The sequence below is a fragment of the Acomys russatus genome, chromosome 32 (genome assembly GCF_903995435.1).
Source record: "Acomys russatus chromosome 32, mAcoRus1.1, whole genome shotgun sequence".
Classification (NCBI taxonomy): domain Eukaryota; kingdom Metazoa; phylum Chordata; class Mammalia; order Rodentia; family Muridae; genus Acomys; species Acomys russatus.
In genome coordinates this window covers 23,232,995-23,239,739 of record NC_067168.1, presented here as the reverse complement: position 1 = coordinate 23,239,739, position 6,745 = coordinate 23,232,995, and the positions used below count along the sequence as shown (strand labels likewise).

The window sequence follows — 6,745 nt, the reverse complement described above, 5'->3', positions numbered from 1 at the left end:
AAGAGAGGCAAGAGAGAGGAAGAGTAAGAGAGAGACCATATGGAGGATCCTGTTCTTTTATATGGCCCTGGGCAGGTAGCAATGACATCACAGGAAGGAGGACTGAAGCAGAGCCCTAGCAATGACCTTATAAGGAGAGAGAAAGTCTAACTTGTAACCTGGCAGCCAGGCTCTATGACCACTTCATGGGTGTCAGAGGTGGAGGCCATAAGGGCTGTACATCCTGGGACATGCAGGCCCAGAACTGCAAGGGAATGGTCCTGCTCCTGCCGGTCTCAAGATAGACATGCTTTGACATTAGTCTTGCTCCAGGCTGGCTGTCTCCTCAGCCCCACATGAAACAATAAATCTTTATATACCTCTCTGAACTGACTTGATATCTGTAATTTGCACATTTCAGCAAATTTCTACAGGGAACATGCCCTTATATATAAATCTGTGATTTAAGAGAGTAAGGGAGCCATCATAACTGGAGTGGGGTGAGGCACGTGCCTGGGCTGACTGTGGCTACAGCCAGTCCCCACTCCCAGACAACCCCCTTACCCTAGAGGCCATGGGTCTAGGTCTGGGCATAAGGCCAAGACTCTGAAGGCCAAGACTCTGAATCCATGCCAGCAATCTCCCTGGACACAGACAGCATCTGGCACCCAAGGTTGGGCCAAGCAGTGATTGCACAATCCAGACCATGTACTATCTGGTCAAAGGTAAAGTTTTTTTTTTAACTACAAGTCAGAGAAATAGAAGAGAGGACAATGTGGCCAGCATTCTACATGCTGTAGGACATTTTATTTTATGGGTAGTTAATTAAAATGCTCTTTTTAATGATCTAGTTGCTATTCAATGCAAGTAGACATTGGAGACTGTAGGGTCAGCCTTCAAAAAAAAATTTTTTTTTTAATTTAAATTTACTGACTTGTGTAATCTCAAAATGACATCCTTAGGCCAAATGACCTTGAGCCACGTTATAATTATAGGGATACATTTGTGCTTCAGTGGAAAACAATGCACAGTCTTATAGAAGCTTCAGAGCTCTCTTCTATGAATGGCTGGATAGTAAGGCTGGGGAGATGGCTGCTGGTCCGAAGACCTGAGTTTTATCCTGAGCACCCATATAAAAAGCCAGCTAGCGCTGGGCAGTAGTGGAGCATACCTTTAATTTCAGCACTCAGAGAGGCAGAGGCAGGGGCAGGCAGATCTCTGAGTTCGAGGCTACGTCTGGTCCACAGAGTGAGTTCCAGGACAGCCAGGTACCTACACAAAGAAACACTGCCTTAAAAAAAAAAAAAAAAAAAGAATAGTGCGCCTTTAGTACTAGCCTCGGGGAAGAGAGGGATGATCTCAGACTGGGAAGCTTGTTTGTCGGTGAGCTCCATGTTCAGTGAGGTGTTCTGCCTCAAAGACTGAGGAGGAGATTGATTGAGAGTAGTAGATGTCATTCGCCGGTCACACACACACACACACACACACACACACACACACACACACACACACACACTCATATGTACACACTCATAGTATGCATATACAAACAGAGAGACAGAGACAGACAGACATGCACAAATGAAATAAATCTTAAAACAAAGCCTGCTACATAATTCAGGGGGTAGAGGTGCGGCTCAGTGATAGAATACAAGCCTATGCAAAGCGCTAGGGATGCGCCCCAGCTTGAGAGACTTGACATCTGAGGTCAGGGTTGGCTTCTGAGGCCTGGCTCCTTGCCTTATAGTGACTGTCTACCCACTTGGGATGTCCCCCGCTACATGCAGCCTAATCTCCCCCACTCCTTTTAGGTTGGGCGAGGTCTCACTGTACTGACCTCGCCTTAACATAGGTACCTCTTTAAGACTCTACCTTCAAATCCAGACATTTCTGAAGTACCTGGGATTGTGACTTCAATACTGGAATTTGGAGAGACACGGTTTGGCCTCAGAACACCACCAAGCCAATTTTAACTCAATTTGTTCATCCATTTCAACACTGCTTTTCATGAATTTGTACTTTCCTCCTTTTACGTTTTTGAGGTTGTTGTTACCAGTGTCTTCATTACTGAGTTAAACCGAATCTTCAATATATGTTCACTTTGGTTTCTGTGTGGCAAGTCATGATTTTATCTTTATTTGAAAGATACCTACCTAGTCACACAAACTAACATGTCCCTATGACGTCACAAAACCCAAGGCTTGTTCCACAAGTAAAAGTTCTTAGCTTTCTTCTTTTGTTCTCGTGAAACATACAGAAGAAGGAAAAGCCCTTAAACAAGAAGAATGGAAGTGTGTGTGCGCGGGGGGGGGGGGGGGGGGCGCAGTTGGCGACCCAGAAGACAGCCACCATTTCCCAGGGGGCTTTGGGTGAGGTGCATGTGGCCAGCAAACCATTGTATATTTTTAAACCAGCCTGCCCCTCTGCCTTGCCAGCTGTCTAGTCCTTTCCTGCAGCTAGTCCCTACACGTAGCAAGAGAGGCTGTTGGGGGTGAGGAAAGCAACCGGGGGAGAAAGCCAGGAGCCAATAATACAAGGAAGATGTCAGTGGTTCATCTACCAGGAAAGCAGAGTGTGCTGAGCCCCAGGGCCATGATGTAAGCTGCATTCCAGGCACACCCAAGGCAGGTGTGATTGGTGTGATTCTTGGGTCTCTGCACCAACTTCCCTGAGGATTGCCACGCTTAAAAAAAAAAAAAAAAAAAAAAAAAAGCAGGATGAAAATCTGAGTTGCAGGGGGAAAAATGAATACAGCTTTTCTGGATGTGTGAAAGGTCACATGGTTCACACTTACAGTAAAAACTTTCCCATAAGCCAGGCGGTGGTGGCACACGCCTTTAATCCTAGCAGTTGGAAGGCAGAGGCAGGTGGATCTCTGTGAGTTCGAGGTCAGCCTGGTCTACAAAGTGAAATTCAGAATAGCCAAGGCTACACAGAGAAACCTGTCTCGAAAAAACCAAAAACAGAAAACAAACAAACAAACAAAAAACCCAACAAAACCTTTCCTGTAGTCTTAATACACAGATCTAGTAAGATGAGACTATGGCCAGGCTCAATGACGATGCAGGGAAAGTTAATTAATTTAAAATACTGTAACTGTTTGGAGATAGTTTGTGCACTGTGTATTCCGATTCTGATTTCTGTGCGCAGAGACCTAGTTGCAGTTCCATGTGGGCATTGTCATTATTGTTACAGAAGAATCTCCTGTCTCAATGTTTTGTAAAAATTGTTCTCTGTCATCTCTGATTGGTTAATAAAGAGCTGACCAGTCTATAGCTGGGAAGGAGAGTTAAGGCAGGACTTTCGATCTCATGAGGAGGGTCCCAGGTGGAGGAGAGAGAAAGTGAGAAGGTTGCTAGGACACAGAGAGAGTCACCAGGCCATGAGAAGTTTGCTATGCGGAGGTTGCCAGGAGGGAGCTGCTATGGGGGGACAGAGGGAGCAGGAGCAGCCAGGGAGAGACTGAACTGGCAGGTAATGGGCCACATGCTGGGAAGTAGGCCAGGCCTGCATAGTCGAATTAGAATAGATGAGTGTCTGCCCACCTGTAGTATAAGCTTAGATTTTTTTTTCAAAATGTGCTTTAGGGTTCTTAGCTGTTTTTTACCTCTCTTTTAACCCACTGACCACAAGTAGGGGAGAAAGAAGATTAATAGGAAAAGAGGGTTGTGGACCTGTTTAGATGTAGTTCCTTGGGCCAATTCCACTCTGTGTTGTCAGGATACCAACAGTCCAGTCTAATAGCAAACACCAAACAGCAACACAAATCAGTATCGGCAGCATGATCCAGCAGAAACAGCAAGGCTCCGTCAAATCAGCACAAGTCAGCCAAAGCGGCCAGAATCAGCTGGAATACCACAAGAAGTTCTCTGGTGCATCTCTCTCTACAAAGTGAAAAAGACCAGCGAAGCATTGCACGGCATAGCAATGCAAAAGACTTGTCTCATTGTTTATGAGGTTCTATTTATATTCTTTCTAAACATTGCACACCCTCTCACATGTCTGTTTTCAGCAGATCGTCACATGCCCTCTCACAAGACAGCTTGCAGGGGGAAAAAAAATCACATGACACAACTGAGTTTTTAAGGAAGCCAGAAACTTCCACTTCACTATGGTGCTTAAAGATGACTAATCGGCACATTGATGTGATTGGTCGGCAGACAGAGTTCGGTCCTCTTTTCCTCCTCTGCAGCTCAGGCACTGTTGCCATCATGAATGACACAGTGAGAGTCCAGATCAGGAAGTTCATGACAACCGTCTGCTTCAGAGGAAACAGATGGTCACTGATGTCCTTCACCCCGGGAGGGCAACAATAGAGCAAAGATAGAAATTCTGGAGAAAAGCTGGCCAAAATGCACAGAACCACACCAGATGTCATCTTTGTACTTGGATTCAGAACCCATTTTGTCGGTGCTTTGGCATGGTCTACGAGTCTTTAGATTATGCGAAGAAGAATGACCCTCAACGCAGACTTGCAAGGCATGGCCTTTATGAGAAGAGAAAGACCTCCTGAAAACAGCGAAAGGAACACAAGAACAGGATGAAGAAGGTTAGGGGGACTCAAAGGCCAATGTTGTTACTGATGAAAAGTAAGTGGTGATTAGATGCAGTCAAAGGGGTAGATCTGCGGTGACTTGATCTGCTGTGATGTGCACATTTCTAAGAGGAAAAATAAACTAAAAAGCTTTAAAAAAATTACTAATAAATATAATAGATCTCCAAGTTGTTATTTGGGAGATAGAGCAGGCATAGAGAAGGCCATTATTTATTGCATGTAACACGCCCTATGGAATGCCAGCCTGAGTCTGATGTGAACCTGCCAGATTTGTCCTTGAGTGTAGCCTTTCAGTGTTGGGGGATTTTAAAAAAATGTTTTGTTTTTTTTGTTTTTTTGGTTTTTTTTGGTTTTTCAAGACAGGGTTTCTCTGTGTAGCCTTGACTGTCCTGGACTCGCTTTGTAGACCAGGCTGGCCTCGAACTCACAGCGATCCGCCTGCCTCTGCCTCCCTAGTGCTGGGATTAAAGGCGTGCACCCAGCTAAATGTTTATTTCTTATTTTTAATCTTAACAATTTGTTTATTAAGTGTTCAGGTTTTGCCTGCAGGTAAACCTGCATGCCAGGATAGGGTACCAGATCTCATTATAGATGGTTGTGAGCCACCATGTGGTTACTGGGAATGGAACTCAGGACCCTTAGAAGAGCAGCCAGCCAGTGCTCTTAACCTCTGAGCCATTTCTCAGAGGTTTTTAAAACTTTATGTATTTATCCACCCATTTGTGCTTACACGTGGGCCCATGCAGAGCTCAGAGGACATCTTTCAGAGTTGCTTCTTTCCTACTACCATGAAACTTCCGGGAATTGAACACAGGTCATCAGGTTTGGCGGCAAGCACCTTTACCTGTTGAGCCAGCATGCCACCTGAGCTTCTGGCTATTTTAGGGGCAAATCCACTGTATCACCAGACCTCTGCTCCTGCCAGTGCTTTGGGAAGAGCCCACTTAAAGAGCACAGGCTGCATGGTAGGCACGGGACTTGGAACTTTGGGGGATACCATTCCATGCTCACAACCATAGTGCCAAGCTTGCCGCCTGTGTTTCACAGAGGTAGAGAGGAATGTTGCTACCCCACCCCAACACTCAGAAAGAGATAAGATGAATCCAGGGCTATCTGAAAGGATTTGGCAGCATAAGGCAGGAACTTAGTCTGCACATCTTCCATGGGCCAGCCATGGAGCCGCTTGCCTTTAATTCCAGAACTCTGGGAGGCAGAGGCCAGCCTGATCTACAGAGTGAGTCCAGGACAGCCAAGGCTCCACAGAGAAACCCTATCTTGAAAACAAAACAAAAACAAAAACAAAAACAAGATATCTCCCACAGAGGGAGAGGTGGAGCTTAGCTTGTAGGGTGTCTCCTAGCATGCCCAAGGCCCTGGGTTCAATCCTCAGCAGGGCCAAAACCGGCCACGGTGGGACATGTTAACTTACGAGGTAGAGGCATGTATTGTTATCTCCTGATACACAGTAAATAAACACCTGTCTAAACAATGGTGGTGGTGATAGTAGTAGTATCTCTAACTCTTAGATCAAACTTATTAGGCTAAGAGCAAATACACACTTATTTAGAGACAGGGTTTTGTGTACTTGCTATTCAGCTGTGGATAATCTTGAGCTCGGCTGCTGTTTTGTGGTTTAATGCATCCCAGGTTGGCCTCGAACTCACCATACAGCTGAGAATGATCTTGAACTTTTAATCCACCTGTCTTCCTGAGTGTTCAGATTGTAGCTTCTCCCACCGTGCCTGGCTTATGTGGCTCTGAAGGCGCTCTACCACACACTCAGCTACACTCCCAGCTCCTGTTTCTGGCTCCCAGGTACTGATATGACACCGTGTATCCTTTATATGATGTTGGGAATTGAACCTAGGACTCTGGGCATCCTAGGAAGACACTAGTAACTAAGCTATCTCCCCAGTCCCTGGTTTTTTTTTTTGGGGGGGGGGGTTTGTGTGTGTGTTTTTGAGACTAGGTTTCATGTAATCAAAGCTATCCTTAAACTCCTGAGCTTTCTGCTTCCATTTCCTACATGCTGGGATTAAAGGTGTGCACAATCATACCCAGCTTTATTACATTTTAAAAAAAAAGTAATTTATTTTTTCATAGTTCCTTTTTGCAGTTTTAATTATTTGAGAATTTTATATATGAGTACTGTTTTTACCTCATTTCCAGCCCTCCCTTTTCCTCTTGCAATTCCCCCTGGGTCCTCCTCAA

General features: G+C 45.2%; 1 pseudogene; it reads left to right on the top strand.

Annotated features, from left to right (window-relative positions):
- Nucleotides 1-3,949: 3,949 nt before the first annotated feature.
- On the top strand, nucleotides 3,950-4,579 carry LOC127183888 (40S ribosomal protein S24-like; annotated as a pseudogene).
- Nucleotides 4,580-6,745: the final 2,166 nt, after the last annotated feature.